The sequence below is a fragment of the Prunus avium genome, chromosome 1 (assembly GCF_965620075.1).
Source record: "Prunus avium chromosome 1, drPruAviu1.hap1.1, whole genome shotgun sequence".
Taxonomy (NCBI): Eukaryota; Viridiplantae; Streptophyta; class Magnoliopsida; order Rosales; family Rosaceae; genus Prunus; species Prunus avium.
The window spans coordinates 14,854,744-14,868,373 of record NC_142284.1 but is presented as its reverse complement, the minus strand read 5'-3'; the positions used below and the strand labels follow the sequence as shown (position 1 = coordinate 14,868,373).

The 13,630-nt window shown below is 36.2% G+C and overlaps 1 pseudogene; it reads left to right on the top strand.

Moving 5' to 3' along the window:
- Positions 1-11,624: 11,624 nt before the first annotated feature.
- Positions 11,625-12,341, top strand: LOC148297393 (agamous-like MADS-box protein AGL80; annotated as a pseudogene).
- Positions 12,342-13,630: the final 1,289 nt, after the last annotated feature.

Sequence of the window (13,630 nt, the reverse complement as noted above, 5' to 3'; positions counted from 1 at the left end):
ATCCTTTTACGATTGGACGAGCTGCCGATGTGGGATTTTAAAACTGCCGATGTGGGATTTGCTTGTACATATGCTATCAAATAAAGATCGAAAAAGAATGGGCAGATCTTAGAGCAACTCCACCCATTTTCCCTTAGCCATGGCAAGGGGGGGAGCTAGGGCAGCCACTATTCACGTGAATAGTGGTTGCCCTTGCAAATAGTATATTTTGTGTTTCCACCCGTTGCCATGGCTAAGGGCAATTACTATTCATTTTTTTGTTTTTTTCACAAATTTTTTTACCTCAATAATTAATTTGGATAATATTTTCGGATAAGATTTCCGGGTTCTTATGTGTCAAGACTATTCATAATCGGATAAAATTTCCGAATAAGATTTTTGGATTCAAATTTCGGATGAATTTGGGGTTCAAATTTCGGATGAATTTCAATAGAAGAAGCCATAAAAATAAGAAATTAAAAAACAAGGTGAAAGAGATGAAAATGTTGAGTGAAGAGTGAATAAAATGTTGAGTAATAGTAGAAGTAGAATAAAATGTATGAGAATTGGTGTTGAAAGTGAAGGGTATTGATAGGTATTTATAGGAAAAAAATCAGAATTTTAAAGTATTTTTTAGTATTTTTTTTATAAAAATTTCGATTTTTTTTTCATAATTTTATTGCTGGAAAAACGCCAGCCGTTGGATGAAGGCTGTAGAAGCAAATCGGAGCGCTGGGGCGTGCCACGTGGCTTCCAGCGGTTGACCCCACGTGCTTGACGTCAGCCTGACGTTGAGCGTGACGTCATCGCCCTCGTTTTGGGTCTCGGGCGGAATTGGCCTTCGGGCCAGCCCGAGTTCGTGGGTCCCACTCCCCCCCCGGGCCTGGGCTCCTCGCTGGAAGCTCCTTTTTTTTTTGCCTCCCCCCAGCCTTGGGCTAGGCTGAACGGTGGAGTTGCTCTTATTAAAGTTTCAACCGACCATGGTCTCCAATGTTGTCTTTGATTCTACAGCTGTAGAGGCCCAATATTAATGTCTTAGCACAAATCACATAAGCCAGATTTCCTGACAGAAACTCCATTTTTGTTTTGGTAAATACTGAATTGAGCATATGCTTTTACTTCTTATACCCAATTGTAGTTTCGAAAAGGTTCATTCTTTTATGATATGTCTTCCTTTATTTCTTTTATAGGGTCACATCAATTATTCATAAGGTTGTGTGCATCCTCTCAGTAACAAAAGGAACTTTAAAATTAGAGATATTCATTTAAAAACCTCTCAGTGTGTTAAAATTTTATAAGAACTAATTAGAAAATAACAAGTGGCTAGTTTTGAGTTTTTCACTCTAAATAGGCTCTATAAGGATTTTCATATATTATGTCATGCTAAAATGAATTTATTAGTGAAATCCTATTAAAAGTACATAGATCAAGAAAGATAAAAGGGTTTACTGGCTGTGCCATGGTTTGACTGTAGTGATCATATATTTCAGTCAGCCCCAAACACCATGACCACCTCTTCTTTTGAATGTCCTTTTTGTGAGGTTACTTTGTCTCACTCGCTCAGTAAGTGTTGGATGCCATGCAACTATGGAACTATGCTTTTCTATTACAGAATTAATGCTATATGCAGGGAAAGAAGGTACCCAAAAAAAGTTATTATTAATTTGCTATTCAATTTCTACAACCCACTACAAGAGATGCCAAGAGAAAAAAGAGAGATATAGAGAATAGGGTGCATGCAAAGATGACCATTCATGGTGGTGATCAAAATTAGGCTCGGTGCTTTGAGTCCTTTGATGCACCACACTCCTCTGCCGTTTATCTGATGCTTTCTGTCCAAACTCCAAACCTTCTCTCTCTCTCTCTCTCTCTCTCTCTCTCTCATATACATGCTCGCACTACAACATCTCTAGGGTAAAGGACGTGCTTGTTGTCCTTCTGGTGTTCGTTCCCTTAAATTGTTAGTTTGGTGGGGGTGAGAGGCTGGGGAGATAAGAGCAACTCCAGCAACAAACTCAAGTCAGGGCAGGACAGGGCCCTAGCCCAATTTGCGCGTTCCAACGGGCCAAGATAGCCCGGGCAAGGAGCGAGTCCCATGCGACAGACACACACTACAACATCTCTAGGGTAAAGGACGTGCTTGTTGTCCTTCTGGTGGGAGTGAGAGACTGGGGAGATAAGAGCAACTCCAGCAACAAACCCAAGCCAGGGCAGGACAGGGCCCTAGCCCAATTTGCGCATTCCAGCGGGCCAAGATAGCCTGGGCAAGGAGCGAGTCCCACTCGGCAGGGCCAGCCTGTGGGGGGAAGCAGCCCGAGATCTAGCCCGAGGCTAGGTGACGTCAGCGATGACATCACACACAGTAATTCAATTTTTTTTTAACGTTGTCGCGTTTTTGACTTACCGCACGTTGACGTCGACCAACAGTAACTTGACAGGTGTCGCCTTTTGGTCGTGCTGATGCTTTTTTTTTTTTTCAAATCCAACGGCTGGGCTCTTATTGGGCAAAAAAAAATGTGAAAAAAATTCGAAATTTTTTTTAAAACTTACCAAAAAAATCTGAAGTTTTTTCCTATAAATACCTACCATTCTTCTTCACTTTCAACACCAAATCCTTATACAATTTCATAAAATCTTTTGTTTTTCACTTTCTACACAAAATTTTCATCACTTCCAATTTTCATTTTTATTCACCATCTCATGGCATCTTCCATCAAAGCCAGGGGCACGTGGGCAACCATGGAAGATGTTCTCTTGTGTGAGAGTTGGGTCCATGTTAGTCATTGTCTGGTCACGGGCAATGAGATGAAATTCTATCACACATGGAGAAAAATTCATGCCGAATTTTGTGAAAGATCGGGTTCTAGTCTTACGGAAATGGCACTAAGTAGTAGGTGGAAAATATTGAATAAAGAGTTGAGGAAACGGAGAGATGCATTAGCAAAAGCGAGGGACAATGTTCGAAGCGGTGAAAATCTTAGCGATGAGGTAAATTATTTGTAATGTCCTTTTTTTTTCTTGCATTTCCAATATTTTTTTTATGTTTCTTGCATTTCCAGATTTTTTTTTATGTTTCTTGCATTTCCAATATATTTTAAATATTTCTTGCATTTTCAATATTTTATTAATGTGTCTTGCATTTCCATTATTTTTTTGTTAATAGATTATGCAAGCACAGATGTGGTTTGGTGCAATTGGTCAAGGGAAAAAATCTTTCAACCATCAAGAATGTTGGGAGGTGATGAAAAATTGCAAACATTTTAGAATTATTCCCACGAGTCCGCCCGTTGTGTTAAGCCACTCCATGATTCACTGGCATCGGATTCACCTATGGATTCCCCGATGAGTCAAGACTCACCCATTGAAAAGGAGCCGAGGCCCATTGGCCGAAAGGCTGTGAAGGCGAAGAGAGGGAGTAATTCTAGCAATAGTACATCAAAACTTTTGGAGGAAATTGCAAGGCAGAGCTACATAAGAATTGAAATAGACCTGAAAACCCAAGTAGACGAGAGGGCAATTCAAGCAGACTATGCAAAAGAAAGGGAGTATTTGCGCAAAGAAAACATTGACAAGAAGAATCGGGAAACCATGGCCATGGATACAAGCCATATGTCCCCTGAAACAAAACAATTTTGGAAGCTAGAATGAAGGGATGTTATGAGAAGAAGACTTTTCCATGACGATGGACCTAGCAACACAGATTGGTTAAATGATCAAAACCATTAAGTTAGTTGGCATATCTTTTTTTTAATTGTATTTTCATGTTTTGTATTAAAGTAGTTGTAATTCACACTACTACAAAAATTGAAATAGACGACAGGGAAACACCGTCGTCTTTTTCTTTTTCAAACCGTCGTTAAATCGACCGTCATCTTTTTAAATGTCAAACTACGACGGTAATTAAACGTCGTCTATTACACGTAAAGACGACGGTTTTTAAAAGAACCGTTGTCTATTAGATGTAAAGACGATAATTTTTATGAAAAAACCGTCGTCTATTAATGTATAGACGACGGTTTAATAAAAACCGTCATTATTTATTGGTAAAGACGACGGTATTTTGTTAAAACCGTCGTTGATTGTATATAAAGATGACGGTGTTTTGTTAAATAGCGTCGTTGATTGTATATAAAGACGACGGTATTGTGTTAAAAATGGTCGTTGATTATAGTTACAAACGACGAATTTTCCAATAAAACCATCGTTTTATTATCTTTAAATATGTCGTCTAATACGTTCCCAAGCTCTTACATTTAGGTTTTTGTTTCCTATGATTCTATACAACGATTTTAACTAGAAAACCAATTATAATGCTTTGTTAATGAATATATATGCTCAAAAATTATTTCTTTCATAAAACTTGAAGATTCAATAGTTATTACATAGTCAACCAATCTTTGTTCTATTACATACATAATTCCTACCTATAATTATAAATAATGGAGCTCACAAATTATACTAATTTGATCTTAATTTCATCAATTTGTTCTTCGGTGTATGAGTTAGCTCTGCCTTCTTGCACATTTTCCAAGCTGTTCTATTCTCCTCCCGTGTACCAATATCAGCAACAACAAGTTATGTACATATCTGAAATCATAGCTGCAGATGATTCTCAATTAACAAAGAGGAAAACCATTTTCTTTTATAACTTTTGTTCTGAAATATATAACAAAATGCAAAGGCCTTTACTTCTGAAAAGGATGAGCAAAAGTTTGTCAACCAATTCATAGTAAAAAAGAAAAACTAGTGAACCTAACTAGAGAAATGCTAACCTGCAAAGCCAACTCCAATACTTTAACCACAGCATTAATACTTGAGATTTTCTTCTCATGGATTATGATTAGAGGATTTTCAATTCCTATCAGCACATACACAAGTTTGAAGATAATCAGCATCAAGCAAAAAGGGACTTGAGGTGCTGCTAACTTTAAAAAGCAGCCCTCTAACAATTTCAAGACATAGTTATCGTTGAGTCAAACTAAAACTTACACATTTATGATTTTTTTGGTTGGTAATGAAATAAGGGGATATATAGCCCCTTTCTAGCTTCATTCCCTTAACAACCTCCAACTCATTGTCCAATGTTTTCCCATCATGCAGAAATTAACATAGTGTGAAGCTTACATGTCTTGGGTATCATTTGGGAATAAAAAAACTAAAATAAATTATTTGCCCTTCAATATATTTCTGTAAAAATAAAATACCTTTTTATTTAATTAGTAGTAATTCTTAATGACTTGTATTGGTTTTCTTTATTTAATAAACAACGCATTCAATAAAATACCTTTTTATTCAACATATCCCATACATCAAACAAAACATAATTAAAAGGAAAAACCACAACCAAAGCATAATAAAAAATAAAAAAAACACAACCAAACCATAACTAAAAATAAAACATAACCAAAGCATAAATAAATAAAAAACATCAACTCAAAGCCAAATAAAACTTCACTTCATTCACCGCCATTGCCTTTCACTGCCCATAAATGCTTCATCAAGTCAACTTGACGTCGTTCATGAATATAAGACGATTTCATCTCCGTATATCGATCAATCATACGAGTCATGAAACGATCGTCCCTAACCAACGGTTCATGCTCCAATGGTTCTCCACTTGGCCCCATGGGCCTTTCACAAATTCTTATCAAGGCCGTGTTCATGGGATCCAGTTCATACACGTCTTCAGCATCGTAATCATACTTATCCTCCATAATCATGTTATGGAGGATAATGCAAGTCATCATAATGCTCATCAGCACCTCTAATAATTGCCTACCGAACTTGATGGATGCTAAAACACCTTTTGACATCTTTCTTGTATCCTTCTTGATATGCAACAAATAATTTTTGCTTCTGGGATTGGGGATTCAAAATTGATTTGACAAATGTGGTCCATCTCGGGTAGATGTCCTCTGCTAGATAAGACCCATTCCAGTAGACGGTATTGTTGATATCATAGCTGATATTTGGAGCTTCACCTCTCAAGACATCATTGAAAACCGGGGATTGACCTAGCACGTTCAAGTTGTTTTGAGATCCGGGAACTCCGAAGAAGGCATGCCAAACCCATGTATCGAATCCAGCAACAACTTCAAGGATGATACTTTTTTGCCCTTTTCTATTTCCATAATCTCCTCACCAGGCAATTGGGCAATTCTTCCATTGCTACTGCATACAGTCGATGCTACCAATCATTCCTGGAAATCCAATAGCTTTGGCTTTTTGTAGAAGTCGTTGGAGGTCCCTGGGCGTAGGTTTGCGTAGGTAGTCCCTGGTGTACAGAGTTTCGACTGCATCACAAAATCTTACCAAGCTCTCCAAAGTAATGGACTTCCCCATCCAGGCAATCTCATCCCCCTGATTAGCAGATGAACCATACGCCAGCATTCGTATAACAGCTGTAAGCTTTTGCTCCAGAAGAAGTCCCAAAAACCCAGCAGCATCACACTTTTGAACAAAGTATGCATCATAATTACAAATATCATGCATGACTTTATTGAACAAATGGGGTTACATTCTATATCGCCTTCGAAAATCAACATCAGAGTACAAAGAAGTTGGGATAAAATAATCTTCCAACAGATTCTTACCCCGAGAATGCCTATGGTTGTCCACATTCGGGCCACGACCGACTTGTGAACCACGGCGGTGGGCTTGGTTTTCTTCATCAAGCAAAGCCACTGCTATGGCAACTTGTTGATCTTGTTCTCTCTGCACCCCTTTGCCTTCAGCTCGTCTACGCATTCTTTCATTAGTTTCTCGCTCTTGCCTCTCCTCCAAGCATCTCCTCATGTCTGACATTGAGAATGGAGTATGAAATCTAAAATTTGATAAATGAAAAATATAGAGAAGATCTGGTGTGAGAGATATGAGCTGAGCCTTTGGTTTTATAGAAAAATTTAGGCATATAGAGATGACACGTGACGCAATTTTAGAGGGTGAAAATCTTATCTAAAATTTGAAATTTATTTGAAATTTGAAATTTATCTGAAATTTGAAATCGAAAATCTTATTCGAAAATTTTATTCGATTATGAGATATGACTTTTATAATAAATATTGACACGTAGGAACCCAAAAATCTTATCCGAAAATCTTATCCAAATTAATTGTTGAGGTAAAAAAAATGAATAGTATTTGCCCTTTGCCATGGCAACGGGTGGAAACACACATTGCTTTTTGCAAGGGTAGCCACTATTCACATGAATAGTATCTGCCCTAGCCCCCCCTTGCCCTTTGCCATGGCAAATGGGTGGAGTTGCTCTAATTGGCGTTGGAAAAGGGAGGGGTGGGGGAAGGGGGAGCGGATCCGTCTCCATTTTCCATGTCCCTCAATGTCTCTTCTCTAATTTTTTGACAAGTATCTACCTACTTAACTCCAATATAACACTGTTAAGTTCTAATAAAAATAAAAATAAAAATAATAAAGACTAAAAACTAAAATAGAAAAACAAAAACACTCACTTGCCACCACAACCCAACCCACTCCTCATCGGCTCCTAATCCTGCCCCATTTCTCCACTAGCAAACAATCACAAAATCTTCTTTCTCTCCCACACTGCACCCTCCCCTGAATTTGGTCCTTTTTCCCTAGGATAAACTAGTCTGAATCTCAAATGGTTTGAATTTCCATTCAATTCTAATTGGGTTAGATCAAATAGGCAACAACGATTACCAGAAGAAAAAAAATATATCAAGTGCAGCCACTTGCAACACAAAGTACAATTGTTTACCCCGAAATGGACCCGCAAGCCATTCGCGTATGGTTTGGCTGTGGAGTTTGCTTGTTGTGATTGCGAAGGCGTGCCACTGTTGGCAGTGAAAAACTCCAACAAACTGAAAATTGTAAGACTGGAAAATGCACACCAATATTTACTTTAATCAATCGATTGTGGATTGGGCGGGGAACTGACCCAGTACAGGTTCTTTTCTATACCTCAATTAAGAGGACTTCAATATTCATCTAGTGCAAAATAGTAACTGACAGAAGCTGAAATTGAACGATAATGGAAATGATAGAAGTTTATCAAAATATTTCTCTATTCAAATAACTTGAAAGAAAAAGGAAATACATAAACAACACAGCCTGAAGATTTCTCTATTTAGACCTGGTACATAAAATTAAAATGGAGACTGGAGATTTCTTTATTCAATCTTGTACAAGAAAAAATCATACCAAGTCTTGGCATAGCAAAATAAAGAAATTCCTCAGGAGTTGTCAACTGGGAAATTCATATAATGAAAAAGGAAGGATGTTTCAAGCTTTTGAGCTGGGTTTATAGACGTTGAGTCTGGTTTTTGTTGGTTGAGTTGTGTGTCTTTTTGCTGATGATTTCTCCTTCAATTTATAGAGAATGGAGGTCGGTTGAGTGTTGGGACCAGTAGCCAATTTGAAGTACCCACTTGCCATTGGTTTTGGTGAGTGGGTTGCTGAAAATATAAGTAAACCCAAAAAAGTTGCTTAGAGGCTTTTATGAGATTTGACAGAAGTTGTCACTATTAGACTTAAAGAAATCCAAAGTATTAGTCCACTTGCCATTGATTGGTGAGTGATAGCTAAAAGTAGCTGACTAAAAGAAAAAAGAAATAGAGAGATAATGACCACCATAGCTACTTCTTTCTTTATTCATTCTTTAAGCCAACTTGCATATTATTTTATTCTTCTTTCAATCTTGGTGTAGACTTTTCACGTGTTGAGCTTTGACTTTGTTTTAATATTCTTCATCACGTTTTGTTTTTCTTTGAATCAACTCACTTGTGATGAAGTCGCTCCATTGATGAAGTGCAACTTTATTTGCAGCCACTGAATTTCTCCTCTGAACATGCCTAGATGCATAATAAACTGGGAATGCTAGATTGATCCAATTGCTGCAAATTTCAGATATGTTGTTCTCCACATAAGTAGGAACAACATTCATGAAGAACTTAATTCAATTTGAGTAATGGAAAATCTGATTTAGCATGGTTGCAACTGACTGGTTGTCACAGACTGCTGTCACGAACAGAAATCTTGGTTAATGCTCTGAACATTCAATGCTTGTGCAAATGACTCCAAATTCGGTAATGTTGTAGTAGACATCCAAATGAACAACTTTCATGAAGAACGAATGTTCATTTGAGGACTGGAAGCTGGCCCGAATTGGGCCACAATTAGGCCCGAATTGCCACTGTTATCAGCTTTCGCTGTTGCTGGTATGCTTCTGATGTTTGGTGTCGCGAGGATTCCAAATTTATCAAAATGATCCCAAATTTAGATATGTTGCAGTAGACATTCTAATGAAAAACTTTCATGAAGAAAGACAATTCATTAGAGCATTGGAATTTGGCCCGAATTGCTGCTATAAGCTTTTTACTGGCGCTGTGCATCTGATATTTTCTGCTCTTAGGATTCCACATTTATCCAAATAAACTCAAATTTGAATATGTTGTAGTAGACATAGAGATGAACAACTTTCATGAAGGATGAAACTTGATTTGAGCGCTGGAAGTTGAATTTTGGGCCCACTCCATCTGACTGCAGCAATGCATGTCTAGCCATATTTTGGCCATTTTGATGTTCATGGAACATTATCTTCCATTTTAGGCAAAAATAAGTTTTTTGGTACAAACAATAATATGGGACCAAACTGAGGGAGGGGAAGTGAGAGAGAAAAGCGAAAGAGAGAAAGGCGTAAAGAGAGGCAACGACGAGGTGCTCAAGGGAAGATTGGTTGGGGGTTTGATGGCTGCTAGGTGGCTTCGCTGGCAGTGAAAAGGGGAGGTGCACATGGTGGATGAGATGGGGTTGAGTGGGTTGTGGTGGCTGCGAGGTTTTTTATTGCCTGCTAGATTTTTTTGTTTTTCTATTTTTGTTTTTATTTTATGTTATTAGAACTTAACGTCGTTATATCAGAGTTTAGTAGGTATACACTTGTCAAAAAATTAGAGAATGGACATGGAGGGACATGGAAAATGGGAACAGCGGATGCGTGGTATAACTAGGTTAACTTTCTTTTTTAAATTATGTTTTTTATAATTAGTTTTAGTTATAGTGCATTGACAAAAATGCCTTTAAATTTAACTTAAATTTTAACGGAGTTAGCTATAGGTGGTGGATTGCAACACTTTACAAAGTTCACATGATTAAAAATTAAAAATTACAAGGTTATGTGATAATGGCACACATACCTAAAAGTTTAGATAGTATTTATGCAAATTTTCCTTATTAAAAATAAACAATTAACCTTGCTCATATTCATTAATTTTCAAGTTATTTAAAAGAAGAAAAACTTTTTTTACAAAAAAGAAAAAGATAGGTGGGAGCTAATAGCTATTGCAAGGATGGGGCGGGAAAATGATGGCTAGTGAAAATCAAATTGGCAATTAGAGTATGATAGCAAGTTTGATCTTGTCTCACCCTTTTTGTCATCTCTAATTTTAACTTCCTAATTTCTTACCAATGAATTTATGTGTGGTTTAATACGTAACATTGAATCTTTAAAAGTACAACTGGTTTACGTATTGAACAAATATATTTCCAACACTAGCATATGATAGTAACAAATTGGGTAACTTAGTCAGACGAGATTAAATTCTTTTACTTAATAATAAACGCTCTAATTTTAACTTCCTAATTTCTTACCAATGAATTTATGTGTGGTTTAATACGTAACATTGAATCTTTAGAAGTACAACTGGTTTACGTATTGAACAAATATATTTCCGACACTAGCATGTAATAGTAACAAATTACGTAACTTAGTCAGACAAGAGATTAAATTCTTTTACTTAATAATAAACACTCTAATTTTAACTTCCTAATTTCTTACCAATGAATTTATGTGTGGTTTAATACGTAATATTGAATCTTTAAAAGTACAACTGGTTTAAGTATTGAACAAATATATTTCCAACACTAGCATATAATAGTAACAAATTGTGTAACTTAGTCAGACAATAGATTAAATTCTTTTACTTAATAATAAACGCTATAATTTTAACTTCCTAATTTCTTACCAATGAATTTATGTGTGGTTTAATACGTAACATTGAATCTTTGAAAGTACAACTAGTATACGTATTGAACAAATATATTTCCAACACTAGGATATAATAGTAACAAATTGCGTAACTTAGTTAGACAAGAGATTAAATTCTTTTACTTAATAATAAACACTCTAATTTTAACTTCCTAATTTCTTACCAATGAATTTATGTGTGGCTTAATACGTAACATTGAATCTTTAAAAGTACAACTGGTTTACGTATTGAACAAATATATTTCCAACACTAGCAACTTAGTCCGACAAGAGATTAAATTCTTTTACTTAATAATAAACGCTCTAATTTTAACTTCCTAATTTCTTACCAATGAATTTATGTGTGCTTTAATACGTAACATTGAATCTTTAAAAGTACAACTAGTTTACGTATTGAACAAATATATTTCCAACACTAGCATATAATAGTAACAAATTGCGTAACTTAGTCAGACAAGAGATTAAAGTCTTTTACTTAATAATAAATGCCATAATTACAAAATCTATAACATAAATTTTTTAACTAAAATGCATAACAATGAGGTTGTTGAGTCTTCTTCATATTTCTATATAATTTCCTTAGTGTGGGCACAAAGAAATCTCATCAATAGAATACATATCAACCATGACTAGGAAGAAGGCCAAACTAGCATGTGGATAACGAATGATAGTGCTAGGAAAACCAATTTTAGAAAAAGGAAGAAAGGCTAGTTGAAAAAATTGAGTGAGTTGGGCATCTTATGTGACGTGGGTGGCTTTGCCATTATTTATGGCCCAGACGGCAAGAAGCCAGTTGTGTGGCCTTCAAACCCAATTGCGGAAGAATTGCTCGCAAGGTTTCAGAGGATACCAGAAGTAGATCGGTGCATGAAGATGATGAACCAAGAGACATACCTTAAGGATAGATTAGCTAAATTGAGAGAACAACTAACAAAACTCATAGAAAGAGCAAAGAGATGGAGATGAACATCATCATGTCCCAAATTCAAGAAGGTAAGCCATTGAATGAATTTGGAGCTAGTGAACTAACTGGTTTGGTTTTGTTTTTGGAGGAAAAGATGAAAGAGATCTGGAAACGGATCGAGTACCTCAGGCATGAAACAAATCTTCCGTTAGGTGCTTTTTCTCCTAATGAGGATGGGGATGCAGAAAACACCACTGTCCCCTGATGAACGGAAACCCTACAGAGTCTTGGTATAATTATTTTAGCGAAGAAAAGGGGAAGCGAAGTCAGAACATGCCTGTTGTTAGTGCCAGCAGCAGCAATGTTTTGGGTAACATGGGGTTGCCACCACATGCATCTTGTGGCAACACTTTCATGATTTTGGAGAATGTTTTCTGAGAATATTTTCAAAGAATGAAAACGAGAAAATGAATTTGTATTTTCAAGATTCGAGAATGCATATGATAGATTAATTGGAAAACATATTCAGAAAATAAAAACAGTGAAAACGTATCGGATAGTATAATTTGAGAATAATAATATTTGAGCTATTTTTCAAGTGTATTTTTGCTACGTGGGTTAAAAAAAATAACTAAAACAATAAGAAAATTCTAATGTGAAAAAACCTAGAATTATCTTTAATAATAAGTGAAAATGATAAATAAAAATGTTGAATTTTGTTGGTTAATTAATAAACTGAACAAGTATATGCATCTAAGAATAATTATTTATCCATCCAAATTATTATTTTCAAAATAAATACAGATTATCCCTCAACCCATCCCCACCCCAAATCCACGGCAGTCCCTCTCTCTCTCTCTCTCTCTCTCTCCTAGTAATCTTCTTCACCAATCCATCATACAGAAACACCAAAAACTTTAACATCATCATACATTCACAGGAAATCCCATAAGAGTGCACATCATTGAATATGCTCATGGGTTATGGCCACTTCCTCGTATTCGGATTTGCAATGGGCAGTACGAGAGAGAGAGAGAGAGAGAGAGAGAGAGAGAGAGAGAGAGAGAGGAGGAGGAGGAGGAGGAGGAGGAGGAGGGATGTGGTGGCGTGTGTGGGTTTTACTTTAGGGAAAGAGAAAGAGGCGAGAGGTGAGAGGGAAAGAGCAGATGGATTTGGATTGCATTTGTTTTCAGAAAACGCCGAGAATGATATTTTATCGTTTTCAATTTTGTACACAATTAAGGAAAACGATTTAAGCTTGTTTCTCAAAACAAGTAACCGAACACGTTTTTAAGTGGAAACAGAAAACAAAAACAGAAAATGGCCCTTGAAAATGTAAACGAACGGGCCTTATTTCATTTCATTTTTTCTAATTTTTGGGTCCTGAAACTGATATCATTTTTCTTTCAAACTTCAATAAAAAGTTAAGAAAGTATTGACAGCCCAAAAGTTCTTACATTCTCTCACTAAGACAAACATCATTAGATATAACCAAAGACTAAAATATCGATAATATCGACGAAATATTGAGGATATTATCATTTTTTCAGGTATATATTTTGGAACATATCCATACACATATCTTATAAGTATCAATAATATCGGAAAAGATCGACGTCAATAATTTCTCTTACACTTCAGCAACATTTGGCCAAAATATCGTTATAATATCGATAATATCAATAATATCGAGATGATGAAGACAACGAAAAATTTGAAGATTTACT